The sequence below is a fragment of the Macaca nemestrina genome, chromosome 14, assembly GCF_043159975.1.
Source record: "Macaca nemestrina isolate mMacNem1 chromosome 14, mMacNem.hap1, whole genome shotgun sequence".
Classification (NCBI taxonomy): Eukaryota; Metazoa; Chordata; class Mammalia; order Primates; family Cercopithecidae; genus Macaca; species Macaca nemestrina.
The window spans coordinates 23,504,187-23,528,152 of record NC_092138.1 but is presented as its reverse complement, the minus strand read 5'-3'; the positions used below and the strand labels follow the sequence as shown (position 1 = coordinate 23,528,152).

Genomic DNA, 23,966 nt, shown 5'->3' with positions numbered 1-23,966 from the left:
ATAAAAAGGGTGGTGAATTATGCTAGATTAAGGAGACTAATGAAACATGACAAATGAAATGTAATGTATGATTTTGGTTGGATCCCGAATCAAATAAGACAACAACAAAATGTTATAAAAGACACCGTTGAGACAATTGGAGAAATTTGCATATGAACTATACATAAGATAATAGAATTGTCAGTGTTAAATTTACATAGTATAATAATTGTATTTTGTTTATGGATGAGAATGTCCTTGTTGTTAGGCAACACATGCTGAAATATATCAGCGAGCATTTGAATGCTAAAAATCACATGTGTCCTAGTATTGGCTTACTTGTAGGAAGTGAAATAGATCTCATCAAAAATAATAAAGGCTTTGATGTTTATTTTCTTGAAATTTTCAGTCTTTTATGATGTCAAATAACTATTGATATTCCTTTGGTTCCTTGAACTTTTCTTCGTCTTTAAAATGAGAAGAATATAAAGTATGAAGAGTGTCACTGTTAAAACTGCACTGCTTTTACAATACAGAGAAAGGAAAATTGGAAGAACCTGTTTGTAACCTTATCAAAAAAAACTCAGGCCGGGCGCGGTGGCTCAAGCCTGTAATCCCAGCACTTTGGGAGGCCGAGACGGGTGGATCACGAGGTCAGGAGATCGAGACCATCCTGGCTAACACACTGAAACCCCGTCTCTACTAAAAAATACAAAAAACTAGCCGGGCGAGGTGGCGGGCGCCTGTAGTCCCAGCTACTTAGGAGGCTGAGGCAGGAGAATGGCGTAAACCTGGGAGGCGGAGCTTGCAGTGAGCCGAGATCGCGCCACTGCACTCCAGCCTGGGCGACAGAGCGAGACTCCGTCTCAAAAAAAAAAAAAAAAAAAAAAAAAAACAACTCATTATTTCTTTATGCAAAAGGCAACTGTGGCAGTGAAGAAAATTGGGGCATACCATGAATATTTACCTAGAATATTGTTTAAATGCTAAAGACCCAGCATTATTTTTCCCTGTCTGTCTCCTTTTTTAAATTTTTTCCCTCCCTACTAAAAAATGAAAACTATCTGGTTTCTTATGTCAATTTTTTTCTTTAAGCAATGATTATTGAGTGTCTTCTTTGTGATTTTATAAAAGAACAAAAAAACTCTTCCTGTAGGTAATTTGGGAAGATTATTAATGGAAGGTGCGACAGACACCTTTAACTGAATAGTTTCCTCCTTTACAATGAAAATCTATACATTTATGATAATTTATAAGTACAAAGACTTGACATGTGTCTTGAAGGTGAAGAGGTTTTGGTTTTGAGCAATTTAATTAAAATAGAGACTCAAAACTATAGCTAAACTCCAGAATACACAGTGCCCACCCATGCTCACTTCTGGTTTTGTATTATGTGCCAGATAGGTAGCCTAAGTCACTAATGATGCTTACTTCTCATAGAATATTAGGAAATAACAAATGCATTGGTGACAAGTCTGTATTTACATGACAGCTTCATATTCAAGGAAGTTATGTAATTGACTTAGCTCTAAATGTTTCCAAGAGTTTCTAGTTCTTTTGCAGTCGCTCAACCAATTTGTATTCACTATTCCTTTCATGAATCTACATTTGCTTTTTTTCTTCCTAATATATAAAGAATTGACAGAAACTTATCCAGGCAATCACCATACACCCATCACTATTTATAAAGTCATATATTTGTTAATTCATTCAATGCTTAATGACAGTTGTTGTTTTGGTAATCTATAAAATATCACAAACCATATCACAACTTTGTGGCTTAAAACAAACACGACATTTCAGAGTTAATCTGGAAAATTCCTTTAAGGTTAACTGTAAAAGGTTGCATTTGTTTTAAGCCACAAAGCACTGAATCTGCCAGTGCTTTGATCTTGGACTTCCCAGCCTCCAGAACTGTGAGAATTAAATGCTTGTTGTTTATAATCCACTGATTTTATGACATTTCATTATAGCAGCCTGAATGAATAGACTAAGACAGATACCCAAGTTAAGAAGATAATCTTTGTCCTTAAGGAGGTCCCAGCCTGCCAGAGAATAGAAAGGTGTAAACAAATATTGCAATTACAAACTAAAATAAAAAAGGTCCTATATTAGAGCTCCATAAAAGGTATATTGGGAGTACAAAGGAAAAAGTGGCTTGTTTATCCCAGCTCCCCCTTCCTAGCCTAATTCCAGGGCTGGGAATGGGCCTCATGAGGGACGTGACTTCAGGGGACTTCGCAGACAGTAGCAGATGGAAAGAGTAAAGAACATTCCAGAAAAAGGAGGTGTGTGTGCACTTTGCTAATATTTCTATTATTGTGCTAGTTATTTTGGAAAGAACTTGTGTTGTTTATTCCTGAAAGACCCTAACCCATCTCAGTTATAAGAGTGAGTAGATGGAAACCCTCTGAGCATTTATTTATAATCTGCCATAATACCTGTAAAGAGCATTGAAAAAATATGCAATAATATTACCGAAATGTGTATTAAATAAATGTATAGTTATAAAAAAAACACAACTTTTCATGATCTCTCACAATTCTGCAATATGAGCCCAGCTAAGCTAAGTAGTTCCTCTGTTCTATGTGGTATCAGCTGAGGATGTAGTCATTGTTCTCAACGGGGCTGAAAAGTCCAAGATGACCTATTCACAAGGCTGGCAGACAGGGCTAGTTATGGACTGAAATATCAGGTAGGGCTCTTGACTGAAGTGACTCCACTTAGTCTCCCACCTCCACTTAGTCTCTCCACACGGCTTGGGTTCACAGCATGATGGCTGCCTACAGTTTTTTAAGTCTTGATTTGGATGTTGCACAACGTCATTCTGTCACATTCTGTTAGTCAAAGCAAGTCACAAGGCTAGCCCAGATTCTAGGGAAATACAGAAACAAAAAGCATAGTATTTACTATTATTGTAATAGTATTTATTTACAATAGAATATGCAACAACAATAGCATACAGAGGAGAGAAGAGAGATACATGCAGTTAAAGCATCGTATGGTGCCTTCATTATTGCTAGCTCAAGAAGGCTGAAGAATCAAAGGCCTAAGCATCCATGTCATGAAGTTCCTAAAACCAGTAAATTATACCCAAAGTAAATAGAAAAAAAATAAATAAAAGATAATAAAGAAATAAAAAACAAACTTAAAGTATATGATCAACAAAATAGAAGTTGGTTCATTGAAAAAATACAAAGTTAATAAATTTCTGAAGAGAATTATAGAAAAGATAGCATAAATAAACAAGAGTCAAAGTGGAAAATAGGGCAAGGCCATAGCTCTTAAAACCTTTACAAATATAATATTATAATATATTTCTGTCGATATATTTTAAAATTGAGATGTAGGGACAAATCTCTAGGAAAACATGACATACCATAATTGACCCCCAAGAAACAGAAAATCTGAATTGTCCTATCTATTGTAGGGTTTGAATATATTTTTTTAACATCTCCCACACTCACACAAATGCACGAGGCCTTTAGGTCCAGAAAGCTTATAAAACATATAAAGTATATAATAAAATAATGGCATCAATTGGTAAAAAGACCATTAGAGAATTTAAAAGTCCTTAATAGCTCCAATTTCATTTTACAAGACCATGATAACCTTGGCACAAAATCTGATAAGAACTCTATAATTAATTAGTTGGGCGTGGTGGCAGGCACCTGTAGTCCCAGGTACTTGGGAAGCTGAGGCAGGAGAATGGCATGAACCTGGGAGGCAGAGCTTGTAGTGAGCCCAGATCACACCACTGCACTCCAGCCTGGGCGACAGAGTGAGACTCCGTTTCAAAAAAAAAAAAAGAACTCTATAATTTTTTTTAAAAAAAGGTTAATCTCATTTATTAATATAGATTCAAAAATACCACACAAAAGTATTAACACACTGAATTTACATATATATCTTACATGACTCAATGTGTTAACGTGTGCATGTTAACACTAAAGATGTGTGTGTTGTTTATGTGTGTTTATATCATATTGCAAAAAAAAAAAAAAGTCTAATTCATGCCACCAATACAAGAATATAAGGTCAGTTTAACATCAAAAATCATCAGTGCATTTTACCATATTAGCAAAATAAAGCAAAAAACCGTATTTTCACCACATTAACAGAATAAACAGAAAATTATGCTTGAGTATTTTATAAATTTTAATATCAGTTCATGGGGGAAAAACCCTTAGAAAACTAGAGAAGGAAGGAAATTTACTTAATCTGATAAAAGATATCTGTTTTTCTAAAAGAAAGTACAGCAAACACTAATGGTGAAATGGCGAGAGCTTCCTTTCTGAGACTGAGTATAACACAAAGATGCCCACTATCAGCACTTTTATTTAACATTGTGCTGAAGTTTTCAAGTAGTGAAATTAGACTAAATGAATAAACGGTAAAGCGACTGGGAATGAAGATTTGCAATATTTGCAAATAATATGATGGTTTAAGTGGAATATCTAAAGGAATCCACAGAAAACCTGTTAGAATTAATGCATGAGTGTAGCAAGGCTCCAGGATAAAAGGCCATTATCAAAAATCAATTGTATTCCAATATAACAACCAAAGAATTTGTAATAATATGTTGTAATTAAACCAGTTGCAGTAGCATCAAAAATATTAAATATCAGGCAATAAATCTAACAAATGTGGATACTTCTCACAAACCATAAAGTACCATTAAGAAAATCTAAAGACAAATTGAACAGAGCAATACATCATGTTCATGATTAGAAAATAATATTATAAATATATCAATTCTCACCAAATTGGACTATGAATTCAATTCAATCACAATCAAAATCTCAGCAGGGTTTGTGCATGTGTGTGGAAATTGACAAATGAATCCTAAGATATCTTTGTAAATATAAGAAGCTAAAACCAGGTAAGTCAAAATTGAAAAAGAAGAAAAAAGAGTAAGTATTTTTGTACCAGACTCTGACTTATTTTTGAAGATACAGCGATAGAAACCATGTGGAATTTGTGCAAGGTTAGCTAAATTAATAATGCAATAGAAAATATAGTCCAGAAACAGATCCATACATCCATGAACTCTTGAATTATGATAAAAGTGGTAGCAGAGAGTGATAGAAAAATACAGTCTTTTCTCTTTTTCGGTGTGTGGGGGGAGATGGAATCTTGTTTTGTCATGCAGGCTGGAGTGCAGTGGCGCAGTGTTGGCTCCCTGCAACCACTGCCTCCTGGGTTCAAGCGATTCTCTTGCCTCAGCCTCCTGAGTAGCTGGGATTACAGACGCGCCGCCACCATGCTCAGCTAATTTTTGTATTTTTAGTAGAGACGGGATTTCACCACGTTGGCCAAGCTGGTCTTGAACTCCTGACCTCTTGATCCACCCGCCTCAGCCTCCCAATGCGCTGGGATTACAGGCGTGAACCACTGCGCCTGGCTGAAAAGTACAGCCTTTTCAGTAAGTGGTGCTGAGTCAGTGAGATATATATATGGGGAAAAAAGAAACTTGACCCCAACTTCTGACTATATGCAAAAATCAATTTCAAGTGAATAGTAGAATTAAAAGTAAAAGATAAACAATAAAGCATCTAGAAGATAATAGCTTCATGATCTTGAGATGAGCAAAGATTCTTTTAAAATGACACAATAATCCCTATATTTAAAGAAAAACATTATAAATTGAACCCTATTAAGACAATGAACTTCTGGTTATCAAAAGTAACAAAACAGTAAATAGGCAATAAGAGAAGATATTTGCAGCACACATACCCATGAAGACATTTGAGTCCACAATATGTGAAGAACTATAAATCATCCAGTAATAGACAAAGAGCCAAAAGGAAGGAAAAAAAGACATGAAGAAGCACTTTACAAAAAAAGAAAAAAGAAAAAAAAAAAAACTATATAAAAATGGCCTGTAAACATTTGTAAGGGTGCTTAACTGCATTAGTTATAGGGAAATGCAAATTAAAGCCACAAAAAGATGAAGTTCATAGCCACCAAAGAACTAAAGTTAAGAAGACTGACAACGCCACGTGCTATTGAGGAGCAGTGCTGGGAATTATCATAAAAGGATGATAGTGATTAAATTGATACAGTCACTCAGAAAAATTGTTTGGCAATATATGTAAAGGTTAAACTTAACATACCATGAGTAACAATGACACTCCTAAATATACGCCAACGTTAAACAAAACAAGCAGGAGGCCATTAGCCTGATGCTGTCTCTTTAATTTGAGTTCCTACATTTAAAAAACACAACCTAACCTAGTAGCATTCCCCCCCCCCCCCCGTAAGAAATAGCCAGGTTTCAGCCAATCACAAACAGCTGAGCCTCAGCCAATCACAGACAGCCAACGAATCAGACTGTGCCTAAATAAGACAAATGCCTCATCACAGCGTGCCTAAGAAGCAAATGCTTAGCTAGTTCATCAGGTGATTTTTCTACTTTGCTTCCCTGCTCAGCCTATAAAAGCTTACTGCTCATGCTGCTGGGCAGAACTCTGATCCTCTTTCGGTTCTGAGTGCCATTCAATCACGAATCATTCTTTGCCCAAATAAACTCTATTAAATTTAATTTGTCTAAAGTTTTTCTTTTAACAGTTTGGCATTATAGCACGAAGTGACTGAGCAAAGCACCCACTGAAACCACTGGGCGTACTGCTCTCTGGCCTAAACTGGAAGGCAAAGATGAGTTTCCTCTTCGATCAAACGTCTGCAAATTTGCATTTTGAGCTCCGGACTTTATTTGAGCAATTCTTTTACCAACAGAATTTGCAATCGGATTGAATCTAACAAATAACTAGGTTCCTCCTCCTTGAATGTAGCTTTCTCCAAATCTGAAGAGGCTGGTGCTTCAGAAGTCTGGGACTCTTCTTTCTGGGCCACTGACTACTTTTATGTACTTTTATGTACAATAATGATGATTTCAGAAACCATGTATTTTAGGGAAAATGGTTAGCCTTACTATGGAAAACTTAGAATTATAGTGGCCACAATGGCCACAAGCTTTAACTTGAGAGGCGTTTTAAAAAAGAAAGGACGCAAGACACCTCAAATACAGTGTAATGTATTTTTTACTGTCATACAGGAGCTTCTAAAAGACTAAACGAATCAAGAAACTGCCTCTCTATAAGAATCCTAATAAAAATCAAATGAAAAATCTTAAAACTCTTTTTCAAATATATTAGTAAAAAACTTTAGCTATATAGATGGGAACCCTGTTCTATCAACCAGAAAAACAAAAATGGATTCAGAGGTTTTTTTGATGAATTAGTGAGTTTTGTGTTATTGTACCTAACACATGGCTAAAATTTTTGAATGAAAGCCTGTATGTTTATATTTATGTATGTATGTACATATGCATCTGCGAGTGGTATTTTTCTGATTCTGCATAGTGTTGATAATTTATTTTAAAAAAAAAAAAAAAAAAAAAAAAGCTCTGTTTGACCAGGCGCGGTGGCTCACACCTGTAATCCCAGCACTTTGGAAGGCTGAGGCAGGTGGATCACTTAAGGTCAGGAGTTCGAGAGCAGCCTGGCCAACATGGTGAAACCCTGTCTCTACTAAAAATGCAAAAATTAGCCCAGCATGGTGGTGCACGCCTGTAATCCCAACTACTCAGGAAGCTGAGGCAGAAGAATCTCTTGATCCCGTGAGGTGAAGGTTGCAGTGAGCCAAGATTGTGCCACTGTACTCCAGCCTGGGCTACCGAGTGAGACCCCATCTCAAAAAAAAAAAAAAAAAAAAAAGCTCTGTTTAACTGGCTTAAAGGAAAATAAGCCCTTATATAAATTAAGTATTCCTTAAACTCTTAGAAAGATAGAAACCAAACCAAAATGTTTTTCCAGTTCACATGATCTTAGATAAGTCTTTTAACTATTAATCTAGTAAATAATATTCAGTTAATCAGTTTGAATTAAACAGATGTGTCTTCAGAGTTCAGTATTAAGTATAATGCAGACAACTTTTTCTACTGAGGGTTACTGGTAAAATGCATGTATATTATTTCTATATTACAAACTTGTCAGCAAGAAAAATAACTTAAAATGATGGCTACCTGTTTAATGCTTCATTTTTATGAGCAATCCAAACACAATTGTTAGAAACAAATGAGCTGAATGCATATAAGATAAAATTCTCATGTGAAAAATGTTCTTTCTATACCAGAAGATTTTAACATTCTTATCCAGAATGCAATGTTGAGGCTGAGAGAAATTGGTACAAACAATTTAGTTATTAGGCCTAGCAAAAAAAATAAGACAATAGAGAAAAAATGTTGCCTTCCTTACGGCTTCTTATTACAGAGACACTAAAGATAGCTGGGTCTATTAGTAAGCATGTCCTGTGGCACATTGAAAAGTATACTATGATAAAGAAGATGCTTCTAGAATTATGAAATGGTGGTGTTAAATTACACAATCTTGGTATATGCCAGGCAGTTTACAATTGCTTGCTTCTTAGCTTTCACTGCAAATTAAGGTTATTAAGGGTTAATAATTGACATAAGTAACTAAAATTCCTAGAAATAATATGGGAAACAACATTTTATGCAAGTTCACAAGGAAGGCAAAATGTGTTTTTGGTAAGGAAAACTGTAAGTCATGAGGATGTGCTTTGTTTTGTGAAGGAAAAAAGTAATTTTTGTTAAAATAGAATGGCTGTTGCACAATAAGAAAAGAGAAAAATATAGGACAAAAATTGAATGTATGTAAGAAAATTATAGAAAGTTGATATGACAAATCTTGGGAAAGGAACTTTATGTGTGATCAAGCTGGCTCAGATTTGAAGGAAATTGTTTATATGTTTTTGAAATTGAGCATTACTATCAAAGCAAACCAATATAAAACTAAAATTTGGTCCTCTCTGTTAAAACAAAAAGGTTTTCCTGGACTTCGGCCCTGCTTTCAATATAAATTGTATAAGGTTTTCCTTTACCTTTCAAGTAGTTGGCTTAGGGAACAAAAATTCTGGTTATGTATTGTTTTTTAAGATTATATATTTATGAAGATAATTTCCTGTGGTTTATGTTGTCCTTATTAAGTCTTTGATTACTTAATAAGATCTAAGGTTTTTCCTACAACTATGTGGCTTTCTGTATTTGCTTTTGAAGTCTTTTAATTATTACTCTAATTAAATGAGTAAGTATTGATTCATAGTGACCTGTAATCCTATTTTAATCAAATGTTTTAAACTTTTTGACATTTTTGACAATTTCCATTTTTGATAAATCATAAATTAAAATATTTTGTCCTTGTACTAACTTTGGAAGCTTTCGTAAGGGTTCCTGGAATCTCTCAAATAAATTTATTTTCTGGCCAGGCGCGGTGGCTCAAGCCTGTAATCCCAGCACTTTGGGAGGCCGAGACAGGCGGATCACGAGGTCAGGAGATCGAGACCATCCTGGCTAACACGGTGAAACCCCGTCTCTACTAAAAAATTCAAAAAGCTAGCTGGGCGAGGTGACGGGCACCTGTAGTCCCAGCTACTCGGGAGGCTGAGGCAGGAGAATGGCATAAACCCGGGAAGTGGAGCTTGCAGTGAGCTGAGATCCGGCCACTGCACTCCAGCCTGGGCAACAGGGCAAGACTCCATCTCAAAACAAAACAAAACAAAATTTATTTTCTGTTCTTATAAAAGCAGGGATTTTTAACCAATTAGGCTTATTTGATAATATGTTAAATTTCATGGGCAGCATCGTCAAATAAGTGATTCTGAACCTCCTTTAAGTCATACTGCATGTGTCATTAATGCATGTTTCAGAAATTGTATGAAACACCTAGATATCTGATAGTCCTCATATAATGCTACCAGTCATAATTCTAGTTATCTGAAAGTATTATATGTCACAGAAATAACAAAATTTCCTTGTCAGTTGCATTATAATGAGCTCTAGTCAGATCTTTAACTATGGCTGTTTTAACTCTTGTCATCCACGAATAGTTAATTGTTTTACTCTGATACTTTCCTGAAAGCTATTGCTAGTATCTATAAACCCAAAGTGTTTTATCTTTGATAAAATTCATTGAAAGGACCTTGATAACGGTACAGATTTCTGATAACTTTCAGATCATACCGTTAGACTGTTCCCCAAACTCTGGGAATTCTTAACTGATTCACAAAACTGCTAACCTAACGTCAAGCAGAATAAGAAATAATTGAATACCAAGAAAATGCCTTGATAGATTTTCATTCTGTCGGAGCATGCAATTTGAATGAACTTCATAAGATTAATCCAAGTCAAAGCATCTATGATGATCTATTTGATAAACAGTGCTATGCACCTGATTGTTAAAAAACAAAGTTGTTATGTGAAACGATGTAAATTTCATGTTAACAAAAGACCCAGAGAGGGCCCAGATAGCCACTTTATGGTTCCTGAGTCCTTAAAGACTTCATTATAAAAAAGTCTGTACTCTGCATAGAGTAGATAAAATCATACAAATTATGAGAAAAATCAGTATATTGACTGTTCTAAAATTTTTTAAATGATGTATAAACAATACGTAGTTTGCCAAGCCCATAATCCTGGTAAAACAGTAAAACCTCAAGTGTTACATTTCCACCAGCTGCTAAATTATTTGATACTTACAGATGACTTTCATTCCATTTTCAACCCTCAATGGAATATCAAAATGCTCTTGAAATAGCCTGTATATTCTCTGATTGGATAGAAGTTTTCCTCTGCAAGAAGGTCTATGCTATTACAATAACGAAGATTATTGGAAAATGTGTTTCTTTGTGTACTGTATTCCTAAAAATTACTGAAAGTAGATTTTAAGCATTCTCACCACACACACAAAAAATGGTAAGTACAGTAGTCCCCACTTATTCATGAAATACATTCCAAGACCCCTAGTGGATGTCCAAAATTAGAAATAATATCAAAACCTAAATACACTATGTTTTTTCTATACACATATATCTATGGTAAAGTTTGATTTAAAAATTAGGCACAGCAAGAGGTTAACAACAATAACTAACAATAAAATAGAACAATTATGACAATATACTGTAATAAAAGTTATATAAATATGGTAGCTTTTTCTCTATCTCAAAATATCTTACTGTATTGTACTCATCCTTCTTCATCTTATGATTATATGAGATGATAATATGCCTGTGTGATGAGATGAAGTGAGGCGAATGACCTAGGCATTGTAACACAAATGGAAATCTTCAGAAATACACAATTCATAAGTTTTAAATTGCATGCCATATGAGTAGCATGATGAAATCCTGTACCACTTCCCTTCATCCTGCCCAGTTGCCATTAGTCACTTAGTAGCTGTATTGGCTACCAGATCAACAGTCACAGTAACCAAGTGTTTGTGTTAAAGTAGCCCTTGTTTTACTTAACAAGAGCCCAAAGTGCAAAATTAGTTATGAAATGTCTTTGGGCCATGGTTGACCACAGATAACTGAAACCACAGAAAGGGAAGCTGTAGGTAATAAGGGATTACCATATGTGAGGCAATTCATACATTAATTAGCTCTATTAAGTCATTCCATGATCTATACATTTTTCAAAACATGTCATACACAGCATCTGTACAACTTTCATTTGTCAGTTAGAAATAAATTGATTAATTAATTAGGGGGAAAAGTAAATGTGTTTATGGCAACTGCGGGCATTCTGGAGAAATCTTCAGCAATAGAAGTACTAATTTCACTGAAAAAGTTATAAAACAGTTAAACAAGTTATTACAAACATTACCATTATCCCTATCATATTCAGTCTTCTCGGAAAGTTGAAAGGACAAGTGGTATTTAAAAATTGAAATTGACAAAGTTAACTGAATCAACTAGATTGTTTTACTAAAGACATTATCATTGACCTTGATGGAAATCATATCCATTCCTACTGGAAAACACAAATTAACCCCGTATGAAATAGTTACTGGGAGACCTCTGTCCCTAATATTAAAACCTTCTGTACCTCCTGCTCTTATAAACTCTCACATGATTCACTGTTGCGAGTCTTTAATGCATTATGCGTATATTTTCATCAGGTAAAAGGAGCCTTCTGTGACCCACAAACGATAACCAGACATTTCACAAACTAAGACTTACAGACTGCATCTCTGGGGAGTGACACCAGAGAATTATTGCCCTTTAACTCTGTTGGAAGTGATCATACTGTATTCTCTCCACCCACACATCAGCAAAACTTCAAAGCCTCAAGCCTTGGGTCCATATCTCTCAACTCAAGAGGGCCCCTCCAGACTCAGAAGTGTACACCTGTTGGAGACCTCAACTGATCAGAGAGCTTCCTCCCAGAAGCAAGTGACATCCCAGATGTGGACAGCTTTCCCAAGATCACAGATCAAGACTTCTTTCCTCTGTCATCGTGAAATGTTTACCCTTTTCCTTCTTTTTCCTGCGCCACTATTCTGTTTATACATGGAAAGATAATGCTGTGGTTATAATTTCACAATTGATAGCTTCCACAGGAAATTTAACTGAATGATGAATATGTCATATTAAACCTAAATCCCTACATGGTCTTAGAGATTCTCTAGCTTATCCTATAACAGATTTCATTCATATTCCAAGTGCAACTGCTGTTCAAATTGCACATCTGATTCTTTCCATAGTGTTAGGCTTTTAGATTCATATATTCACAGTGTTTGTTTAAATCTGACAGCAGGCAAAAACTGTAGTGAGGGTTTTGCAGTTTTATGCCAGAAACCGCATAAGAAAATTAAAGGGAAAGATAATTCAACAATTTGTAAACAAATTCCTAACCCTAATTTTCATTATCCTCCTGATAGTCATCACAGCAGTCTCCCTGGTACACTGTATCAAGAGTCTTAAATGCTTGTATGCAGCCATCCACTATGCATCAAATGGTCTCAATCTGGTTAGAATAACAAAAACACAAAGAAAACATAAAGCATCAATCAATTGACCTGACACCCTGACTTGTGAATTCCATACTAAGACTAAACAAGTCCATGAGGATGGTAACAGAGAGTGGTGTCAATGTTGAAGGTTTTGAGAGGCTGCCCAAAAGGGGGGGAATTATCAAAGCAAAATTAGCAGGAGTTCATTAGCCTGAGGCTATCTTCATACTTTGAGTTTCTATAACAAACCACAATAAAACATAGTATGTAAACAAACTGAAGCCTAACTTGGTAGGAACAAACAGCCAGGTTTCAACCAATCACAGACAGACAACTGAACAGCTTCTGCCAATCACAGTCAGTCATTTGATTGAACTATAATCAAATAAGGCAAATGCCTAGCTGTAGCCAATCAGATGATTTATCTCCTTTGTTTCTATGCTTGGCCTAAAAAAGCTCACTGCTCATGCTGCTGGGCAAAGCTCTCTCTACTTGTTCTGATTACTGCCTGGTTCATGAATCGTTCTTTACACAAATATACTCTGTTAAAAGTATCTAAAGTATTTATTTTAATACCTATATGAATGCATACATATATATATATATATATATCCACCAACAGACATATGCAATAATTTTATAGCCATATAATTTATAAAAGTCCAAATAGGAAATAACCCTAATGTCTATCAACATTTGACAATGTAGAATTGTCAAATAAATTGTGTAATATTCATTTAGTGGAATAACAAAAAGCATATAAAATGAACCACCACATATAAAAGGAATCACCACAACAGTCAGTGTTGTGGTGAACAGTTAAACAATAAGGCTACTGTGAAGATTAATGAGATTATTGCTATGAATGGCCTGTTGCTTCAACTCTTCAAAGTTCTTCCATTTACCAATTGCACTTAACTACACAGGTATATCTTGGTAACATTTATTTTACTTCTTTAGTGGAAGGATCCTTTCTGATGCTCAGTCTGTAACGTTACTTTGCATCTACCTGATGCCCTTCTGAGCTGCTGGCCTTAAGCAAAGGTGGTGTCAAGAAGGAGCAAAGGACAGCATGAGCACTGACTATGGGGAAGTTCTGAGTGAGGTTCTGCTGAGCTATTAATGTTTGTGGTTCAAGAGTAAAAGGAAGATAAATTTTACTGTGATCTATAGATTTATCAGCAAGAGAAAAGTTCTCCCTACTGAGCAGCCAAAGGACATAAGATACGGAGTGTGGGTGACAGAGCTGCAGCCCACACTGCAACACAGTTCAGAACCCTGAGTGGGGAACATACTGTGCACACATGACAAACTTTCCTATCCTACGGTCTTGGAAAGGAAAGCACAGATAAGCTCTTGAGAAATGGACAGACAGCTGGGAAATCATGAAAGAACTTTCACACTTAAAAAGTTTGTATAGAATATAAACAGCCTCTTAAATATGATCCAGACTATGAGTGACAACTTTAAATGTTCTTTGATCCACATCTATGGAAGTAAGTTCTGTGTACAATTAACCTCAAATACTAGTCAACCTGTAAAAAACAAACAACAACAACAACAAAATCAAGAGTTCAGTAGTGGAGGCTTTTACACTTTGGAGTCAGAGTTATACATGCTGTAATCTCAGGATTTTGTCAGTTGCTAGCTGTAATGTGTCTAAATTAATTAATCTTTCTGAGGTCAAGTTTTATCATGTCTAAAGGTGGTATAATAATATCTACCAAACAGAAGTATTATAAAAATAAATAATATATGTAAAGTGCATATCATACTGGTTAATGAAAAATAACTACTGAATAATGGCAGCCATTATCCAAAAGACAAATACATTCTCTTTGTGTGTATATATATGTGTGTGTGTATATATAGTGTGTGTGTGTATATATATGTGTGTGTATATATGTGTGTATATATATGTGTGTGTGTATATACATATACACACACACACACATTCATGCTCTCAAGTAACTCAAAGTCTCAAGAGGGAAGTTAGTACTAAATCATATGAGAAATATATGCAGAGATTTAGATTTGTCATCAAACCAAATCTAGGGACTGACAATCAAAGAAAAAATTGTTCTCCTGAAGAGAATGGACATTTATGGTTCCATATATGCTATATGCTACATGGCAGTGCATGCTATATACTATTATAATGTTTTCTAACTGGGTTACGCCAATCCACAATGCCCCTGGCAATGTGTAAGTATTACAAATTTCACAAAAACCATGCTTACATAAGGTGCTGTTTTGTTGTTGTGTGGACTAATTTTTAGACTTTTAGGAGATGTTAATTTTTAGAACTTCATGAAATGTTTAACTATTTTTCATGATTTTTAGGAGACAGTTAACTACCAAGCATTATAGAGCTGTTCAACTGAGCAAATTGGGTTTCACCGCTAGCATAGGTTGATGAGGCCTGTCAAACAAAGAGTGTGAGAAAGCATGAAAAAGACTTGTTGTGCTCTAAAATGTTACATCCTTAATCCGGAAGCTCATGCAGTTCTGAAGCTCTTTCACAAAGCATTTGCAATTATCCATCAAATGTGCTTCCCAAGAGCATTTTGAAAACTCAAAATTGGGGGTTATTTTCACACATCCCAGTGTTTTCAGGCTTTCACTGGTTTTTAAATTAATGGAAAAAGTATGACAAAACAAACGGAATTTTTTTTCTTACAAGAACCTGTTTGAATGCCCGTTGTGCTTTTTGACAGTAAACACCAGGTAGGAAATTCAAGGGTTTTTTGAAGTCAGTGCATATAATTTCCTATTTACTCTTAAAGAGTAATTTGTTAAGAAGTTTCTTTATTTGCGGTAATGTCTCATCATCTCAAAAGCAAAATAATCATTAATAGTGACAGTTATATGACAAAAAGGATTAGGTCTTATGAGAGAAGAAAGCCAAATTTAAGTAGCTTGTGATAAATTATTGTGCGAAGTAATGCCGAATATGTATTGAAATATGTGTATGTTTGTGCACATATGTGTATGTATATGTTTATGAGTGTGGGTACATATCTATTATATATATGTATGCTATTTTTACTGACTACTGTCATTGCTGACTACAACACCTGTGATTATGGTTGTGATATCACAGACATATATAATCATACTGTGATAGTATTTGTCATTCCTTCTATTATGTGGAAGGGTGGTAACAAGGACCCACTATGCAGCTAATAACATCGAAGAATCTTGAGAAACCCGCTACAACACTGAATTGCTCTCTCATATTCTGTTTTAAAAAAAAAAGGAAAAAGAAGGAATCGTACATGAAGTATATCATCATGCCTTCTACAATTTGTGTGAAACAGCTCGACACGGTTGTCACCTGAATTAGGTGTGGCCTTCTCTACCACTTTGGAAATAAAACTATTTATTATACCGTTACTTCTATTCTATGGTAACTTGCCTATCATTCTTGAGAGTGCAGCACTGAGAATAAGTCTCGTTTTTAAAATAACCCACATGACTTGTACTTTAAGGATGTTGTTAAGGATGCTGTTTGCTACATTAAACAGATCTTCCTGATGAAGATAGGTTAGAAAAATGTTGCATTAGTTCATTTTTCAAGCTGCTCTGAAGAAATAACCATGACTGGGTAATTTATAAAGGAAAGAGATTTAATTGACTCACAGTTTTGCAGGACTGGGGAGGCCTCAGGAAACTTAGAATCATGGCAGAAGAGGAAGCAAACACATCCTTCTTCACATGGCAACAGGAAGGAGAAGTGCCAAGCAAAGCGAGAAAAAAAAAAAAAAACCCCTATAAAACCATCAGATCTCGTGAGAACTCACTCATTATCATGAGAACAGCAGCATGGGTGTAGCCACCTCCATGATTCAGTTACCTCCCACTGGGTTCCTCCCGCAATATGTGGGGATTATGGGAACTATAATTCAAGATAAGATTTAGGTGAGGATACAACCAAACTATATCAAACATCTTTCAAGCCCTATGTCAGGAATAATTGAGCTTCTCATCAGTAACTTACCTATTTTCATCTCATGAACATTGGGCCTACTGTAAATGAATTGTATTTCTCCTTTTGCCTTGGCTTACCATCAACTTTGTGAACCACCTCTGGCAAATAATACTAGACCACACTACATAGTTGCTATGAACCAATCTTGTATATGAATTCGCTTTACCTTTTCCTTTCTTTACACTATTTCATTTTTGAAATTGCATTATAAAAATTGTAAGCCACTTAAATTATTTTGAGCAATGCAAAATAGGCATCAATATATTTTCTTGGTGTATTTATACTAATCAATCATCTACCTTTCTCAAAGAACCATGAGAGACACCAACACAAATCAAATATGGCTTCTGCTCCAGTTTTGGAAGAGACCTAAACATAAGTAAGTATAATAAAACAGAGGTAGGTAAAAGCACAGAAAAAATTACATGGAAATTGGGAAAAGAGAGACATTAATTGCCCTTAGTGGAAAAAAATGATAAGGGACATGTAGTAAAGTAAAATGAGCAATGCTGTTGCTTACTAGCTGTATGATCTTGAACAAATCAGTCACTTTCTTGGTGCCTCAATCTCCTAATCTGCAAAATGGGAATAGTAATATCTTGTATATAATTAAATGAGATAATGTACTTAGCACAGAATCTAGCACAAAGTAAATGCTTAATATATTTTAGCTGATAGAGATAAATTTTAGGTACTACAACAGAGATTATATCAGAGCTGAATTTTTATGGAAAAGTATAATTTGAATATTTTGATATGGGAAGAAAAAACATCCAGTACTACAAAAATATACAAAGAGAAAAGGAACAGAGATAGGAAATCACTGTAGATGCGCAAGGAAGAGTATGTAGAAGAGTTTAACTAGATCTATAGCACTCAAAGAAAATCAGTTAGACATAGGCTTAGAATGGTACATCTTCATAAAAAAGTTAAAATGGAGATAATGAATTTGGGATTTATTCAGGAGACATGGGAAGCATTTTGAAGTTTTGTTTTTTTTTTTTTTTTTTTTTTTTTGAGGCGGAGTCTCGCTCTGTCGCCCAGGCTGGAGTGCAGTGGCGCGATCTCGGCTCACTGCAAGCTCCGCCTCCCGGGTTCCCGCCATTCTCCTGCCTCAGCCTCCCGAGTAGCTGGGACTACAGGCGCCGCCACCACGCCCGGCTAATTTTTTTATATTTTTAGTGGAGACGGGGTTTCATTGTGTTAGCCAGGATGGTCTCGATCTCCTGACCTCGTGATCCACCCGTCTCGGCCTCCCAAAGTGCTGGGATTACAGGCTTGAGCCACCGCGCCCGGCCGCATTTTGAAGTTTTAAATGAGTACATATTACAATCAAATTAATTGGAGGACAAATGAATTAAAATGTGAATAAAAATAATTACCAGTGAAAGGATTAGTCCAGTGGCCCAAGTAAGAGGTATTGATATCTGAATTAGTGTACGTGCAGAAAGAATAGAAAGGAAAGAACAGCTGCAAGATATTCATAGTCTACAGATGCTTCAGAATTTAGCAACCTTTCGATTTTAGTGTAAAAAAAAAAGAGGAGAGAAATCAAAGTCTATGGTTTTAACTGTAGCTAATAATCAATATTCAATTTCATCAAAAGAGGGGAAGTTAAGGAAAAAGAGGAGTGGTGAAGGTGAGTTGATCAATTCACGTTAGGATGGTTGGCAATTGCAATGCTGATGGGCTACAAGAGCTATGGTGCCAATGAAGTTGGAAATGAAAGCACTCGGATGAGGAACAGAAGTGGAGGTAAAGAATTGGGAGTCATCTTCATTGCTGGGCTATCAAATTAGATGAGCTTTATCAGACAGAAAAAAAGGGAAGAGATAAAAGAGGTAAGGCTCGGCCTTTGGAAACCATTATATTTAGGGCTGAGAGGAAGAAGAGCACCAAAAAGAAGTAATTGATGAAGTAGAAATAAAATCAAGGAAACTTGGTACAACCCCAAAATCACAGAGTTCCATTCAAATGATGCAGTTTTCCTTCATCTTTTGCAATTTTTTTTAAATTAGAACTTGATGTAATTGGAGTAAACACTTCTCCCAGGATAATGCCATTTAAATTTTTTTCTAAATATAAGAATTATATGCTGACGTAGCTAAAGCCTGGAAAATTCAACAGAAGGAATTTGACTCCATAAAGTACGCTTCAGTCTCAGTAGTCATAAACATTTTTTCAAAAGAAACAATTAAATCACAGTATATTTAGTGTAACTTTTGAAAAATGCAGCACTTCTGGGTAATATGATACTAGTGTTTCTCTGCTAATTTATTTTCTATATCATTTGGACAGAGAGTACACTTTCCTTGCAATCTGACTATTTTGCTTCTGTTTGTACATTTTGCCTTCAGATTTTCTTCACTTCTAAAATTCTATTATAATTTGGCATTAGGGGAATCATTTCTATTAATATTTTTCCCTTAACAGTCTATTTTTTCATGTTTAGTTTCTAACATACATTTTTAAAACCTTAAAGTAAAAAGAACCATTGGTAGTAAATGATTGGTTATTACAGTGACTTGAAAGCTTCAAAATTCATGAGCAAATGAGAACCAATAAGCTCATATGAATATTAAAAGATTTTTCTATTTACTTCTCCCAGCCAAGTCCCTCACAGTGACTTTTTGTCACTTTTTGTGACACACTTGGGCTCTCTTGTTCTTTCCTTCTACTCTCCTCCATTGCCTGTAACTCTGTTTTTGAGTCACACCCTTCTACTGCCACTGAGCTGATGCCTTCAATTAAAGCAAGGCATCCTGGTGCATGAACTTTAAGTTATCAAAACCAGAAATGTATTAGGGCTCTCCACAAAGACAAAACCAGTAGAATATATATATATATATATACACACACACACACACACACACACACACACACACACACAATATATAATATTATATATATATATTATATTATATATATTATATATGTATATATATTGTATATATGTATATATATGTATATATATTATATATTATATATTATATTATATATATTATATATGTATAATATTAATATTATACATATATAATAGTATATATATATATATAAACAGATGAGAGAGGATTAATTAGGAAAACTGGCTCACACAATTATGGAGACTGAGAAATCCCACAATAAGATGTCTGCAAGCTGGAGAACCAGTGACTCTGCAGTGTGGCTCAGTTCAAGCCCAAAGGCCTCAGAAGCAGGGAAGCTGATGGTGTAACTCTTTGTCCAAGGTCAAAAGCCTAAGAATCCAGAGTTGTGGGAGGTGGGTAGTGGTAAAAGTCCCAGAGTCCAAAGGCTAGAGAACCTGGAATTCTGATGCCCAAGGTCAGGAGAAGGATGTCCCAGCTCCAGGAGAGAGAGGGAAAATACACCTTTCATCTCCCTTTGTGTTCTATCCGGCTCCAGACAATTGAATGGTGCTCATTCAATTCACCAAATCACACGCCAATTTCCTTGAAAACTACCCTCACAGACACACCCAGAAATAATGGTTTACCTGCTGTCTAGATATTTCATAATCCAGTTAAGTTGACACTAAAAAAATTAACCATCACAAGTGGCATGTTCCTTTCAATCATGCATGCACCAAAACCAAACTACATTCCACAGAAATAGGGAGAATGCCTATGCAGCTCACACATTGGCTGGAGAATAGATAATGTTTTCCTCAACTCTCTCCTAAGGTGTCCATTTCAAAATGCCCTCCATATAGCCCCTCTTTATTCTGATGAAAATTAAATCATTTAAATGTGTGCTTATGATAACACACAGTTCAGCTATTTATTCGATTCATTAGACCCTGATTTCCAGTTTAGACCAAGCTAGTCCTCTTAGTATGGAAAGAGATCTAAACAAACATAGTTACATAAAAATGATAATATAGATATAGATGACACAGATATAGATCTAGAGATACAGATACATATTAAGTAAAAATAAAAATAGTAAAGCAAAATGTCAATAATCATTTTTATTGTGATACCAATTACCTAAGTCTTGATGTAGATCCTATATATACAATAAAAGTATCAATTTAGCTTCAATGTTGTAGTAGTTACTTTTTTCTGCATAAAAAATACCCACCTCAGAACTTAATGGCTTGCAGTCATTTATTTAGCTTACAATTCTGCAAGTTGGTGATTTCGGCTAGGTTTAGCTGGATGTTTCTTGTAGGCTCAGCTGAAATGGCTTATCTGTACTCCAGTGGGCCTGTACAGACCAATTCACAGAGTAGCCGCAGAGATCTGAGAAAGAAAGAGGAAGCATTCAAGATGTCCAACGATCTAAGCTCAAAACAGGCACATCATCACTTCTGCCATATACCTTGTCCAATGCAAGTGACGAGGCCAGTCCAGATTCAAAGGATAGAGAGACAGACTCCACCTTTCTATGGGAGGAGATACAACATCATATTTTAAAGGTTTTGGACCTGGGACTAGAAGACATTTTTTAAGCTGCTAAATAAAAACTGATTGAAACAAACAATAGAACACGCAAGTTCACATGACAGCCCTCTCCCCAGGAGTGTCTATGCTACATAATAAGCAGTGAAGATTCTGAAAGACATTTCAGTACAGTATCTGGCAAAAAGAAAGCATTCAAACCTATTCGTCAAATAAATGATTTGATAAAATGAGTTTTCATGGCAACTAAAAAATGGTTAACTCCTAGCATATTCTGAAAAACTATTACATCCTCCAGATGGCCTATCATTAACTTAAACAAAAATATATTAATTTTTCTAAGTTATGAGTTTAGAAATATAAATAGTTTTACAAAAGGCAAATGATACATAATAAGTTCTCACTTAACATCATAGATAGGTTCTTGAAACTGTGACTTTAAGCAGAATGATGTATAACAAAACCAATACTTTTCTCATCAATGTTATAACAAAATAATGTTAATTGAGCACAGCAGTACCTTATTTCACTTAAAGTCTTAGTTTCTAAATACCTATTCTGACATTAAGTGAAGATTTACGGTACCAAAATAGATAGAGCATCTTGCACTTGCTAAAGAGAAATGGACTTACAGTAGACTCAGACCCTCTCTTGAGTCTAGCCCATCAAAAGATAAATCAGGCTGAGCACAGTGGCTCACACCTGCAATCCCAGTACTTTGGAAGGCCAAGGCAGGAGGATTGATTGAGCCCAGGAGTTTGAGACCAGCCTGGGCAACATACTGAGACTCCATGTCTACAAAAAATTTCTTTAAAAAATTAGCCAGGCATACTGATATGCACCTGTAGTCCCTGCTCAAAAGGCTGAGGTGAAAGGATTGCAAGGTTTCAGTGAGCCATGACCACGCCACTGCACTCCAGCCTAGACAACAGAGCAAGGCCCTGTCTCAAAAATAAATAAACAAAATAGAAATAGAAATTGGTATGGTTTGCCTGTGTCCTCACCCAGATTTCATCTTGAATTCCCATGTGTTGTGGAAGGGACCTGGTGGGGGGTAACTGAATCATGGGTGTGGTCCTTTCCCATACTGTTCTTATGATAGTGAATAAGTCTCACAAGAACTGATGGTTTTAAAAAGAGACATGCCCCTGTACAAGCTCTCACTCTTTTCTCCTGCCACCATCCATGTAAGATATGACTTTCTCCTCCTTGCCTTCTGCCATGATTGTGAGGCTTCCCCAGATACATGGAACTGTGAGTCTAGTTAAACCTCTTTCTTTTGCAAATTGCTTAGTCTGGGTATGTCTTTATCAGCAATGTGAAAACAGACTAATGCACTAAATTGGTACCAATAGAGTGGCACATTGCTGAAAAGATACCCAAAGATGTGAAAGCAACTTTGGAACTAGGTAACAGGCAGAGATGGGAAGTTTGGAGGGCTCAGAAGACAGGAAAATGTGGGAAAGTTTGGAACTCCTTAGAGACCTGTTTAATGGCTTTGAGCAAAATCTGAAAATGATATGGACAATGAAATCCAGGCTAAGGTGGCCTCAGATGGAGATGAGGAACTTGTTGGGAACTGGATCAAAGATGACTCTTGTTATGTTTTAGCAAAGACATTGGCCGCATTTTGCCCCTACTGTAGAGATCTGTGGAACTTTGAACTTGAGAGGGATGATTTACGGTATCTGCAGAAGAAATTTCTAAGCAGCAAAGCACTGAAGACTTGACTTGGGTGCTGCTAAAGGCATTCAGTTTTATAAGGGAAGCAGAGCATAAAAGTTTGGAAAATTTGCAACCTGACAATGTGATAGAAAAGAAAATCCCATTTTCTAAGGAGAAATTCAAGCCAGCTGCAGAAATGTGCATAAGTAATGAGGAGCCGAATGTTAATCACCAAGACAATGAGGAAAATGTCTCCAGGGCATGTCAGAGGTCTTTACAGCAGTCCCTCTTATCACAGGCCTGGAGGTCTAGGAGGAAAAAGTGGTTTCATGGGCTGGGTCCAGGGTCCCCATGCTGTATGCAGCCTAGGGACTTGGTGCCCTGTGTCCTAGCTGCTCCAGCCATGGCTGAAAGGGCCAATGTAGAACTCAGGCCATGGCTTCAGAGGGTACAAGCCCAAAGCCTTGGCAGCTTTCACATGGTGTTGAGCCTGTGAGTGCACAGAAGTCAAGAATTGGGGTTTGGGAACTTCTGCCTAGGTTTTGGAATACGTATGGAAATGCCTGGATGCCCAGGCAGAAGTTTGCTGCAGGGGTGGGGCCCTCATGGAGAACCTCTGCTAGGGCAGTACAGTAGGGAAATGTGGAGTCAGAACCCCCACACAGAGTTCCTACTGGGGCACCACTCAGTGGAGCTATGAGAAGAGGGCCACCATCCTCCAGACCCTAGAATGGTAGATCCTCTGACAGGTTGCATCATGTGCCTGGAAAAACCATAGACAGGCAATGCCAGCCAGTGAAGGCAGCCAGGAGGAAGGCTGTATGCTGCAAAGCCACAGGGGTGGCACTTCCCAAAACCATGGTAACCTATCTCCTGCATCAGCATGACCTGGATGGGAGACATGGAGTCAAAGGAGATCATTCTGGAACTTTAAGATTCAACAGCCCTGATGAATTTCAGACTTGCTTGGGGCCAATAGCCCCTTTGTTTTGACCAATTTTTCCCATTTGGAATGACTATATTTACCCAATACCTGTACCCCCATTGTATCTAATAAGTAACTAACTTGCTTTTGATTTACAGGCTCATAGGCGGAAGGGACTTGCTTTGTCTCAGATG

At 36.3% G+C, this 23,966-nt stretch overlaps 1 long non-coding RNA gene across 1 annotated transcript in view; it reads right to left on the bottom strand.

Annotated features, from left to right (window-relative positions):
* LOC112422982 (uncharacterized) overlaps positions 1-17,778 on the bottom strand; it is a 196,859-nt gene extending 179,081 nt beyond the window's left edge. The window contains exon 1 of the long non-coding RNA XR_011612449.1: positions 16,434-17,778. This is a non-coding gene — a long non-coding RNA (uncharacterized lncRNA). The remainder of the gene's footprint in view (positions 1-16,433) is intronic.
* Positions 17,779-23,966: the final 6,188 nt, after the last annotated feature.